The sequence below is a fragment of the Amblyomma americanum genome, chromosome 3, assembly GCF_052857255.1.
Source record: "Amblyomma americanum isolate KBUSLIRL-KWMA chromosome 3, ASM5285725v1, whole genome shotgun sequence".
Lineage (NCBI taxonomy): Eukaryota > Metazoa > Arthropoda > Arachnida > Ixodida > Ixodidae > Amblyomma > Amblyomma americanum.
In genome coordinates, this window is record NC_135499.1 from 159996800 (window position 1) to 160009250 (window position 12451).

General features: G+C 46.8%; 1 non-coding gene across 1 annotated transcript; it reads left to right on the forward strand.

Annotated features, from left to right (window-relative positions):
* The first annotated feature begins 11732 nt into the window (after positions 1–11732).
* Positions 11733–11824, forward strand: TRNAI-UAU (transfer RNA isoleucine (anticodon UAU)). Its single transcript is given in 2 exon segments — positions 11733–11770; positions 11789–11824. It is a non-coding gene; the product is annotated as a tRNA-Ile (tRNA).
* The last annotated feature ends 627 nt before the right edge of the window (positions 11825–12451 follow it).

The following is a 12451-nucleotide window of genomic DNA, read 5'->3' on the forward strand; positions in this document are numbered from 1 at the left end:
ACCGCATCTCTGATCTCCTCAAAGGTGTTGTGGACTCCAAGCTTGATTAGACGTTCGGTCGAGGTGCTTGGAGGAAGGCCGAGAGCTGTTTTGTACGCGCTGCGAATGACAGTGTCGGCCTGCTTAAGTTCTTCCTTTTTGAGATGATGATACGAAGACCGTATGCTATTCTGCAGATAACCAAGGACTGTACAAGACGAAGAGTGTCTTCCTCGTGCATGCCTTTCTTGTGGCATGTTATACAAATCATACGTGTAATTTGGTGGGTGGTTGTTTTGAGAGTTTTTATGGTATGTCCAGCGCGTAGGTTACTTTGAATCCAAAGCCCGAGAATTTTAATGACCGAGACCTCTCCAATCGGTTGGCCTTCTACATAGAGATCTATTCGTCCAGAGTTTTTGTAATTTTGACCGTGCACCCTGATTACTTCTGACTGCTCCGGTGCACAGCGAAGGCCACTACTAGCGGCAAATGTTTCGACAATCGATGCCGCTTCCTGTAGGGCTTGTTCCTTCTGTGCAAGGGATCCCTTAGTCGTCCAAATAGTTATATCGTCTGCATGCAGTGTAAATCCTATATCGGGTAATTCCTGCAGCCGACGAGCCAATCCTGTCATGGCAATATTGAATAAGAGGGGAGAGATGAATGATCCCTGTGGAGTGCCCTTGTTTGGCATTGGTATGGTATCTGATCTGGTATTTCCAATTCCAATTGTTGCAGTGCGGTCCGTGAGGAAAGCTCTAATGCAGTTAAACACCTTCTGTCCACATCCCAGGGAGTTCAGTTCGCGGAGGATAGCTTCGTGTGAGACATTGTCAAAAGCTCCCCTAAGGTCAAGCGCCAGGATCAGATGCTCGCTTCCTCTTGGGATGCCTGTAAGAACTTCCTCCTTAAGCAAGAGAAAGGCGTCCTGGGTTGAGAGACCGCGCCTGAAGCCAATCATGGACTGTGGAAAGAGATCCCTGTCCTCAATGAAATTCACGAGGCGGTTTTGGATAACTCGCTCATAGACCTTCCCGAGACAGGATGTAAGGGAGATCGGTCTTAATGTTTCAAGGGTGGGTGTTTCAAAGGAGACGCCGCAGATTCTAGGTTCTTTATTTTTGACATCCTTCTTCCTATTATGCACAATGCCAAAGCGTCTGAAGGCATGTCATACTTTCGCCGTCATATGCAAAACCGTGTTAATATTTCTCGAAGAAGAGATCAATCAATCAATCAATCAATCAATCAATCAATCAATCAATCAATCAATCAATCAATCAATCAATCAATCAATGAACCAGCCAACCAACCAAACAATCAATCAATCAATAAATAAATCAATGATTTTCTCGCAGTTAGCAACCATTCTAGGCTATTCATCGTCTTGTTTGAGGCACGCAACTATCTAGGCTAGAAGTACACACAGCGCACCTCTTGGACAAGGACGAAGAAAAAACGGGATACAATCGCGCTGCATCAGCAGTTTCAAACTGCGCTTTTCGCCTTGGGGCTTCGAGTGAGAATGTACGACTGCAGAGATATGGAAACGCAGCCAGCAAAAGCAAGCAAAAGAATGAAGAATAAAAAAAATGGGAGCAGTGAATGACGAAAGGAGGAAGGAAAGACGAAAAGAAAGAAAGAAAAAGGGAAGCAACGGAACAAAGTAGGAAATTAGTTTAGTCCATGTCGGGCTCAACCGATGAAGTCGTGAAGCAGAAGTGTGAAAAAAAGTTGGTTTTGTTGCCTCTGAAAGTATGGCTGATCATGTTTTTGTTTGAAGCATGTTTTATTTGATTCATTGGTCGTTGCAAGGTATTAAATGTCGTGCTGATGCCTTCTTCTTCTTGGCTTCTTTAATTTCTTCTCGTTATTATTTTGCAATTTGTAGCGCTTCTAGCTACTCCAGGTGCTTTTCTTGGAGAATCTAGTGCTCTTGTAGGTAACCGAGCAGATTTTGATTCTCAATATTCTGGCTTTAGTCCAGTTCAAAGCTGCCCCTGATAAGTGAAAAATAAAAATGGCTCATTTTTATTCTATAGGAGGTACCGTGGATTTACCTTATTTTTATTCTCTCTCTAGAAATTCTAGACGCTTAACACACACACACACACACTTACTTCACTACTTAACTTGTTTTCTGCGTTTGCATAACGTCGCTTACTTAGCTGATACATTTTCCTGTGGCAGCACGTTCCAGTAGTTAGGGTTCTGGGTGAAGCATATTGCACATACAGTGTGAAGTAAAATTTACGAACTTTGGCCGAAAAGAAAGGTATTTCTGCTCCAGCTTTCGTTCACCCTTTTGATTCAAGCTTGAAAGCTTTGCCCCTTGCGTAAACTTAGTTTTAAACAGGCCTGTCGAAACTCTTCGTAAACTACTTCATCCCTCAGGACTGCCAGTACAGGAAACTGTTTCCACAACGTTGCGCGCCCCCTAGCATCAATCGATATTTTTCTTCCCGCCTCTTTTTATTCAAAGCTGCCCAATTTTTACGCAATGTTGCCATCATACCAGATCCTCAGTGATTGATCGATGGCTCCTCTCAGCATTTTGAGTGGAGGCGAGTTATTTGTTCCTGTAGGGAGCCAGTATAGGGAAAAAAATAACATGGTATTCTGCAAAAAGGTCTACTGTCAAGGATACGCAGCCTATTAAAAAGGGTAGTGTATCGGGCCAGTTCACTGTCCCGTGTGTAAGATACTGCAGTGCGAAAGAATAAGAGAAAAGAAAGCGTTAAATGGTGTAACACCCCCGGTAATCCGAGCGATCGGCGGTAAATGATCGACACTGTGCTTTTGCAACTGTTGCAATTGCTTTGAATCCTGCTAGCATGCACGAGTGCATCATGATTGATTTTCTGTTTTTGAAGGTTTACGACGAGAGCTTAAGTGGCGTAAAAAACGTGTTGGCACAAACATGACAATATTGTCGCGCAGCCCGTTTGCGGGCAGTGTCCCAAGAGTGTTCCTACTCACTTCACCCTACCGCATGTGTCTGGCTCTGGCCTTGCGTGCACACGCAGCGCTGAGAGCACGACTCTTCGTTTCGACTGCATCCATAGCCTTCTTACAGCTGGTCTCATTGGCCACGTGGCCACTGGCGGCTTTATCATAACTTCTGAGGCTGCTACTGCGCAGGCGCCCTCGATGCCGCGACATGCAGTCGTCCTAGCTTCGCGCTCACTGCGCTAACAAAAAGACGGCGATGTTAGCGCGAGGTGCGGGCTATGTGTACGTAGTAGTCAAGTGACCGCATGTTATCATGTGGCCATATATTAGCATTCCCACGACGCAGAAGCAATCACGTGATCACATAGTAGTCCTCGTCTTTGTCACCACCCAGTGGATCGGAAAAATTGGTTTTAGCCTCTAGCGTTGTAACAGGAGACTCGTAAAACAAAGCGCTCACTTGCAGCTGATTTAAGAGAGGACTTTACGGTTAACGCTTGCCATGCGAGTTGCATCACGTGTTACACTGGCTCAAGATAGACTCCATAGATGAAGCTGTATTAACACCTCTTTTTGGGCTGGTTGGTGCATACTTGATTTAGAGAAAACCTAGCGCAAAAACATGCAACCACAAAGACAGAACAGACGAGACACAAGCGCTGTTCGTCTGTTCTGTCTTTGTGGTTGCATGTTTTTGCGCTAGGTTTTCTCTAAATCAAGATTAAGCTGTGTAACAATGCCCATGCATAAATAGGCTCCATTAGGAAGGCATGAGGTAAAGGAAGACAAAGTCTTGATAACAACCATAATAATAGTTCGTTATGAGGAAAGAAAGGTCGCAGTAACTGTCTCACTCTCGGTGAACACCTCAATTACACTGTGATGGCAGGGATAAATGAAGGAGCGAAACCAGGAAGCGAGAAAGTAAAGACGCTTCAGTTGAGGGCTGCAAATGAGTTTCGAACCCCTTGGATTGTTTAACGTGCTCTTACTTCGCACTGCACGCGGTAGTCTTATGCATTTCACCGTCACCAAAGCGCGGCTGCCACTGCGAGCTTTTATTTCTCGAAACCAAGAAGCTGCTCAAGCTGGTGGAAAAGGAGCGAAGAGCAGAAAAGAGTCAGAGGGAACGTTAGGCTTTAATTTGCAAGAGAATATCGGCCCAGCGTAAGCTGCCCTAGTGGGTCGCAGTAGTTCAGCAGAGATTTTTACATACCTCTTCAATCAAGTAATTGCTTTATGTGCTTGTTCCACAACTCGAAAAATAGGTCATATCTGGCCTGCGGAAGTGTGGTCTACGGTAACCTGTAGCCATGTAGAAGATCTTGAATTTACTCGCCGAACGTTGCATAAACACCAGGTTGATAACATCAATACTACATGAGATATCTGCTGTCCTGGGACATATGCCGACAGAATGTCGAGGTACGATAGCTCTTCGGGTTTCACAAGCACTGTAATCCTTCTTGTAACAACAGCTCCTGACTCACTCTCGAGATTGTCAATTCTGGTAGAGCCAGACTAAAGTTAGGTAAGGAAAGTACGTTTCCAGAGGCGTATTCAGGCTAATCTGTTCGCTGCTGTCACGGAAGAAAAGAAGGTGAAAGCTACCGTTTCGTGTGCTTTTTCTCTTCGCGTGCATGTCTTATTATGCGCTGTGTTGCCTGCTAAAACGAAGTTCCGATTCACTTGTCATTATTGTTCTCTTCTAAACGACATTCAGCGCCTGATTCGATTTCTTGCTCGCGCTTATCATAGCTGCGACTTTTAGTCCGAATCATTAGGACGCACAGAAAGAAAAAATGTTTGGCGCCTGCACTCCCGACCTAGACTCCCTTGCTCCCTGCACATTCGAACAATCCACCCCTGTACATCTCACACGGCAACGGCTTCGCGGAGTCGCTAAGGCAGAAAAAGAAGATGGCCATAAAGGCAGCCTGCTCTTCGTGTTAGTAAAAACCGTTCTATCTCAAGAGGAGACTAAGGCTACGTGTCCGTATGAGAAGTAGTGAGTTCTCCATCGAAGAGGACACACTCTGTGTGGCGGTCACAGCGCCTATATCTTAGTGCTGGGCACCGATCCTGCTCTTCGCGTCTATCAGTGCACTTCTTCTCCTACCCTATCTCCCTTTCTCAGCTCCCCATTCCTCCCCGGCCACCATTTGTGCTCATGCGCTGACTCTCAATCAAAGCAACGCCAAGCGACAGAGACTGGAGGCGAGAGACGTGGGTGAGGCACACAAACAGTGCGGACGGAGGAATGGGGGCGTGGTGGTGCGAGACGTGCCTGTGCTGTGCGAGCGCGGTTCCTTCGACAGAAGGAGGGCCTTCGTTAGGATGTCACGGTAACAACCGGATAGCTAGCGGCTGCTGGAGATGACAAGGACAGTGGCAAGTAGAAAGCTCTACGTGAGCTGCTTTCCCATGGTGCGGCACGCGTTGTTTCGCAGTGCGTCACCAACACGAATAACAAGCGGCAAGCCTCTGGGAGGGCACAGAGCTTTGGCTATACCATAGATGCACAACAATGCGCATAGAGCAGGCGCGAGAAAGCAACAGCCAGGCGTGAATATAGGGCAGCGAGAAGGCTGTCAAAGTCTTCATTCTCTCTTCGATGAGCAAAATTAAATAAATGCACTCTGCAGAAATGCAAGGTTGCAACTTTTATAGCAAAAGTTAACACATGAGTAGTGACAAAAAACAAGCAAATAACCATATTTTGTTTGTTTAAGAATGAAATAAAAAATAAGGTATGAGAAAAGGCACATAAAAAATTATTAAGCATAAACAAACAAGTGAAAACATTCCTCACTATAAAACTACATTTTTCATCGTGTAATCTCAGCTAACAATGCATATACATTTAGCAGCAATCTGATATGCACCGAAATCATTTATATATTTTTTTTTACAGCTCATAGATGTTTTTTTTTCTTTCTCAAACGAACTCTCTTCTGTAACGCCTGCTCAGCCTTTGAGAGCCCAACAACAAGTAAAACAAAAACGCACTGGACGGTTACCTTTGTGTAACATGAGATACGGCGACAGCTGTTTAGGTATTTTCTTTTCGCGACATATTGGAGCAAAGAATTTTCGAGTACATGTATTTATGCGTAGTATAAGTCATTCTTTTTAGTTTTTCATACACACTCGTTGTTCGACTGGCGCTTTCCTCCAGTCCGTTGTTCAAGGTGCGCGGAACAGCTGCCGCAGACCGACCATGTTACATTCCCCTGCTAGCGCCATACTGTCCCTCCTGCTTCCCCGGTAAACACTCTTCGGATGGTTCTTGTGGTAACCACACTCCAATTGCCATTCCTCACTCTCGCGATACCCTCCTCATTCCACGGTAAGCGACCTTCCGTTGCACATTCATACGTTCTCGCCATAGTCTCCTCCTTCCATGCTAACCAGCCTCCGGATGGTTCCCGTGGAACAAATGAACTGACATACAAGCACATAGCATGGTCTCTAGCAAATGTTTTAGCAGAGCCGCACAATAATAAAAAGATCGGTTTTAGGCTCTAAAAGCTCGTACAAAATAGAGGTCCGCTAGAACTCTCAAAGCTTGCCTCTGCTGAGTGATTCGCTTGTAGCAGTGTTTCTCTACTTTGTAACACCGAAAGCAGCTTGCATGTGGATCACTGTTGTCACATGTGGCGATATGTTCTGTGGAAGAGGGTAGCGTTGAACATAAATAATGGCAGAGGAGGAGGAGGAAACAACTTTATTTAGTCGCCGGCAGAACGACACCGTGACTAAATGGCGCCGCGACGCGGGCCCTGACGCCTTCTCAGCGGATGGTCTGTACTCAACTCCAGCGTGTGTTACTCCCGCGGTCGGTCGCCCTGAGGGGCAACGTTCCGTCGGTTTCGCTCGGCCTTTGCCTTTCCAGAGCCGCCGAGACCTGCCGGACGGCCCAGGTTTGGATTTCCTGGTCATAGCATTCCGCCACAGCCGCGAGTCACGGTGGAATCGCTGTACTTGTCGAAGCTTCGTCGGGAACTTGGTGCAATCCCATAGGATGTGCGTCAGGGTGGCCCTCTACCGCTGGCACACGTCACTCACATATGCCTAAGCTCCTGTTGTTTGCAATTGCTTTTCGGGGTTTCTTTCCTCTCCTATCTTTTAACTGTCCTACTTTCGGCACCTGGCAGCGGATTGTGGCTCGGCTTGAGCCAGTAGGCAGGCCCGTGTACTTTTCATTTCGTTCTTCCTATCAGCAACAGCAGCACAAATCAAGCAGTAATGTTCAAGGAAAAATCTGTCTGCGGTAGAACAAAACGCTCTGGACATTCGTGATCGTAGGATATATTATTATTATTATTATTATTATTATTATTATTATTATTATTATTATTATTATTATTATTATTATTATTATTATTATTATTACTATTATTATTATTATTGTAGGTCTGAATTTGGTACCTCGGCGTTCCTAGTCCCCTACCTCTTAATTCGGTTGTCTTTGCGGCGGAGAGGCTGAAACATTCTGGCGCCCAATATTTTGGTTTTTGGGCTGTAGCGTTTGCGACATATCTAGCATGCATGACTTGCGCAAAGTCTTTCGTACTTCTGTCTTAGCCTTCACCACACATCCTTCACAGCATGCACAGCACTGAGTGAGGATCTACACTCTCCGTCACCAGCAGAATTGTCTCTTGTGCGAACAAGGGCAAAGTCAATTTTCCTGCCAGACCTTGTTACCGTGCGCGTAGTCCCGCCTGTGCGGTTTCTGTACCGACGTCTTCCATCACAAGGCTTTGCTGTGCGCTATAAGCTCCGCGAAATTCACGCTGTCAAAATAGCGCGCTCTGGCAATGAGCATCTGAGCCGAAATATATAAAAAAATATACGATTTCTTTCTTTTGTGTTTGCGATCCGTTGCGTGACAGAAGCAGGCCTCATATTTATTCTCCATGCGTATGTGGCTGTCAGCACAGGCCGTGTCTGCGGTCGGAATAAATTTACCGACGACCAGAGCACGCTGGTCTGGACAGTTACGAGGCGGACGTAATGCGTGAAAGCAGAACGCTGTCGCTTTGAGAGGTTTCGAAACTTTGATCTCTCGCTGCTCCCTTGCATACTTTGAAAAGCTTGGATGCGGCCTTTTTTTTTTGTATTGCGCGGTTGTTATGGGCATTGACCGGGTGCGTGGTTTATGCTTGTGTAGCGTATAGCTGGGCACCGATGGTGCAAGGATGACGTCTTAAACTTCAAAATTGCTATTCTCTCCACCTTCTGGAGATAACAGAGAGTGTGGCCCAGCCTCGGACCACCTCAATAATAACGTGTGAACGTGAAAGTTTTAGGATACGACAAACTACGCCATTCCTGACGGAGATGTTATGTGCTCCCAATAAATTGTTTAATATACAGCTATGTTTGAAAATCGGCCTACGTACGCATAGATTGCACGAGATTTCAGCATCGTCATTGCCACGGTGACATACTGCTGCCTTGACTCCGCCTGCGAGGCGGACAACAGGTTCTGCGCAGATGGCTACACACGGGGATTCTCCGCAACCCAAATACATATCTAAATTCATGAATAAGGATATCCACCCCATCTCTCACTTTTTGGTGTGAGAGAACTTCGACCATATGATCTGGGCGCGCAGACTTTATAAGCCTCCCTCAGAGCTCTTCCCTCACCCCCATAAAGTGGCTATAATAAGCTAAGGTACAGCGATGATCCAGGCGTTGAGTTCAAGGCTGTCAAATGGCAGGCGCCCCCAAAGGTCTCCACGGCCTGCGGCACGCTAGCTAACTTGCCCCAACCCCCTTCTCTTATGCTCAGCAAAGATTTATCAGCCTCAACTTGTGAGATTGCTATGATATTGAAATTTAATGCGTCCAGTTTGCAGAAAATTCAAAAAGTTTGATTTAGAATTCAACTGAAAGAATTGGGTTTATAAATTCCCTCGGATGAACAAACCAGACTCATCCTAAAATGAATATCGATAGACCTTGTACCTCCTCCGGTGTCGCACGCGCTGTGAAATTCCACAGCCAGTGTCGAGGTTTTCTCTCTTGAATTGCATCTACGGTGGCTCTTTGTCTGCCGCTGGGTCGTTTGGGTCTCATGTCTGTGAAAAGTCGTCTCTGAGGGAGAAAATCCGAGATCGACGCTGATCACTCTCGAGCAGTGCGTGTTAGGCCGGCTTCTTATATATTTTGAAAGAACGCAGGACCAAGAAGGAAGAGTACGCAAAACAGACGCCGTACTTCATTCTGCGCCCTTTTTCGTGAAGCACTGTATTTTTCTCTTCAAAATAAAAGTCACGCACTTATCTCAGCTTGCCATCCTAATGCTTCATTTTTCACTCGGAAACAGCAACCCTCCTGAGTAGGTTGTTTACAGTGGCATGATGATTTTTTCATGATTGAGGCTGCTTTAAATTGACGTTGACTGCTCAACTTGGCTTCGCAGTGGTTTCAGAAATTCTGCAGAGTCTTTCTCTTGAAAGCATGTTCGACGCCATGAACCAGAAATCACGCGGTCACACGTACAAGTCGATCACTAAGACAAAACTATCAAGAAGTGAGGCTGTAAGAACGCACAGTGACGAAAAAAATGTGAGGATAGCTTGTCTGAAGAAAATAGATGTGTAGCCTTTTGATTAAAGGTGAGAGAATCAAAGCGAGAGATACAGAACTTTGTAGAATTTTATTTTGTTTATTTAAATGTTCACGGATCATCGCTTGTAGGGTACTGTAGGTTGCATGAACGAAAATGGTAAATGCCGCATTTCTCCAAATGCTGTGACATGTTGTATTGTTCTAGCTGCTGCTCCCACTTTGCCATTGTATTCACTTTTCGCGTTTCAACTGACCACTGTATATTGAGCATACTAGGCTGGTATTTTGATCATTTTTTTCCGATGCGCAACTCGGCCGCAACGCTACGTCCCCGATTCCCATGATTTACCAACTTCCTTCCCCCAACCACTGGCATAACTTACACTCTTGTCGTACGCTTCTCACCAAGTGACGTTCTCTGCTCTGGTTTTCCCACCAGCAACCTAAACAAATGCGCTACAACAGCGCCTCTTTTCCGCGGAGACACGCTCGCCATCTGTCGCACTGAGAAGCCTCAAGCGGCAAAATCGTTGTGCGTCTCAGCGTAAGCCGACAGAACTTCTCGCCAGACTTCTTTTGTAAGTGGCAGCGAAAAACAAATAGAATGGCGCATAGCGAGAGCGAAGATGGGAAGAGAATGAAAAAAATGCATAAAACAAGATGAAAAACTCAAGAAAACTCAAGCAGGAAATATAAGCAGAGAAAGGATGAACGAACGCAGTCTACTGAAACGAAAATAAAGGAGGCAGCAAGGAAAGAAAGCAGTCAACAGAGCAAAGCACTGCACGAAAATGAAAAGAAGGAATGTGAGAATAAGGGAGGAAGTGCAAAAGCGTTGCACAGGTGGACCCGATGTGGAGGGAGAGGTGGTGAAGGGTGCAGCCCATTTTTCTGAGCGATGACGCCGGTCACCGAGTAAGGAATACCTCGGGGCCACGGAGCAAGACTTTAAGGAGTGGAAACACCGCCGCCTGCGGCGACCAGAAAAGGTCACAAGCCCGCGGCGCCACTATCCTGCTGGCGGCGCCTGGCGGCCTGGAAAGAAACTACTGAAATACAACGTCACGGCGTGCCCGCTGAAGCAAACACCCGTCTCGTCTGCTTGTCGTCTGCTCAGAGCGCGCGCCGCCGGAGCGCCTGCGCGGGCGCTGCATTTTATTATTTTTTTTCCCTGCTGCATCTACGAGGCGCCGCAAGGTGCCGCCACTGCATGCACCCCCGTAGGCGCATACAACAACTGTGGCTTTATCTGGTCGCCTGCGCTCGCTCGCCCAGACGGGAGTTTCACCTCCTGTCTTGCTCCGTGCTCGGGCCTAAGCGCCGCGGCGTCCCTGATGACCGCGGAGTGGTTCCCTCGACGCGGCGGCCATCAATTACGGTGGCGGGCTCCCCTTGCCATGCGTTGTGGTCGTTGTCGTTATCCTTTCAAATGAAGGTGTGAAGCCGCCGACACAAATAAAAGGCGGTCAGGATACAGTGCACAAAAAAGGTAGATTTTTAAGACCAGCCTGTCGAGTTAAAAGGCAAAGGCCACAGTCGACTTGTCGTTCCGTGTTAACGACATCGGTCAAGTGTTAGGCGCCGTTTTCACGCGTCGAGTGACCCGGCCGAAAAAATGCACCCCACAAAACTTTTCACGGCGAAATTTCAGAACAGAGCGGATTGAGCCAAAACCTGTCGAATGCGTTTCGCCCTTATCGGTCCTCCAAGACTTACATTTTAGATGTTACTGTAATTTTTCGCGAACTGCTAATATTTGTGTGCATGAGTTGCTCTTCAGGAAGCACTTAATTGTTTTTCTGTACAGGGAGAGGATTCTTTGGAGCTGAGCTTACTAAAGCACCTCAAAATGTCTGTGACTCTTTCAGTAAACGATGCACGTTCACCAGGCTTTATCAGAAAATGAACCAGAATTTTTTCCACAAAATTATTTTACGGAGGCTCACCTGGGCGACAAGATAGCCTGATATCATATCTGATAACGGCATATCTCAGTGAGCCGCAGGTCAATGGAACCAACTTTGAACTGTGATTGCACGTCACGGACACCGTGATGGAGCGCAGCTCATAGCTTCCTCGGCGGTGATAAGCGGATTAGATAAATTTCGAGCTTTGCGCTGCGATTCGCCCACGGGTGAGATAAAACGTGCTAATCATCCGAGGGGAAAGCCTCTTTGTGGATGGCAAGCTGTTCAGGAGGCGTGAAGTTCAGTTCCCCAGTGGCGCAATTGGTTAGCGCACGGTACTTATACGACAGTGCTCGTGAGCTATGCCGGGGTTGTGAGTTCGAGCCTCACCTGGGGAAGATTTTTTTTTTCTTCCAGCTCCTACGGGTAGAGATTCATGAACCCTCGGACCACCCAACCAGCACTGCGACGTGCAAGGCCGTGCCGCATAACCACACGTCGTTTGCTGCAAGGACGTGCGCTCTGTTGTAATTGCGTTCATGTTGTTAAACATGGCACATACCCACACGTGGGGATCTCGAAGAAGAGAGAGCCAGTTGCAAGCGCTGCACAGAATTATTTCCCCAACGAAGTAGAACCACAACAGCACATACCCACGCAGGGGGGCTTGGCCAGGGTTTGGTGGTGAGTGTCAAGGAAAATTACTTAGGTGATTGCGAGGAAAAGGCAGGCATGAGGCGGAGAAGTACAAGAAAATGATTCCATAAAATATAACTGAATAAAAATAAGTAAATCAATTTCGACGTACAAAGGAAACAAAATTGGCTCGCCACAGCCCAGTTTTTTTGCATGTGGACATCACCGCCGCGGACCTGAAAGCGCAGTTGAGGCGGCCACTGATCAAAGGAGCCACGGCAGTTATGCGCGTCAACATTTTCATCGCCAGAGGCAATTTACGCAACGTACGCCGGCAGCATATGCTCCAGTGCCGCGTTTCTGAAGGAGTGCTGCCACAACGTTGTCCA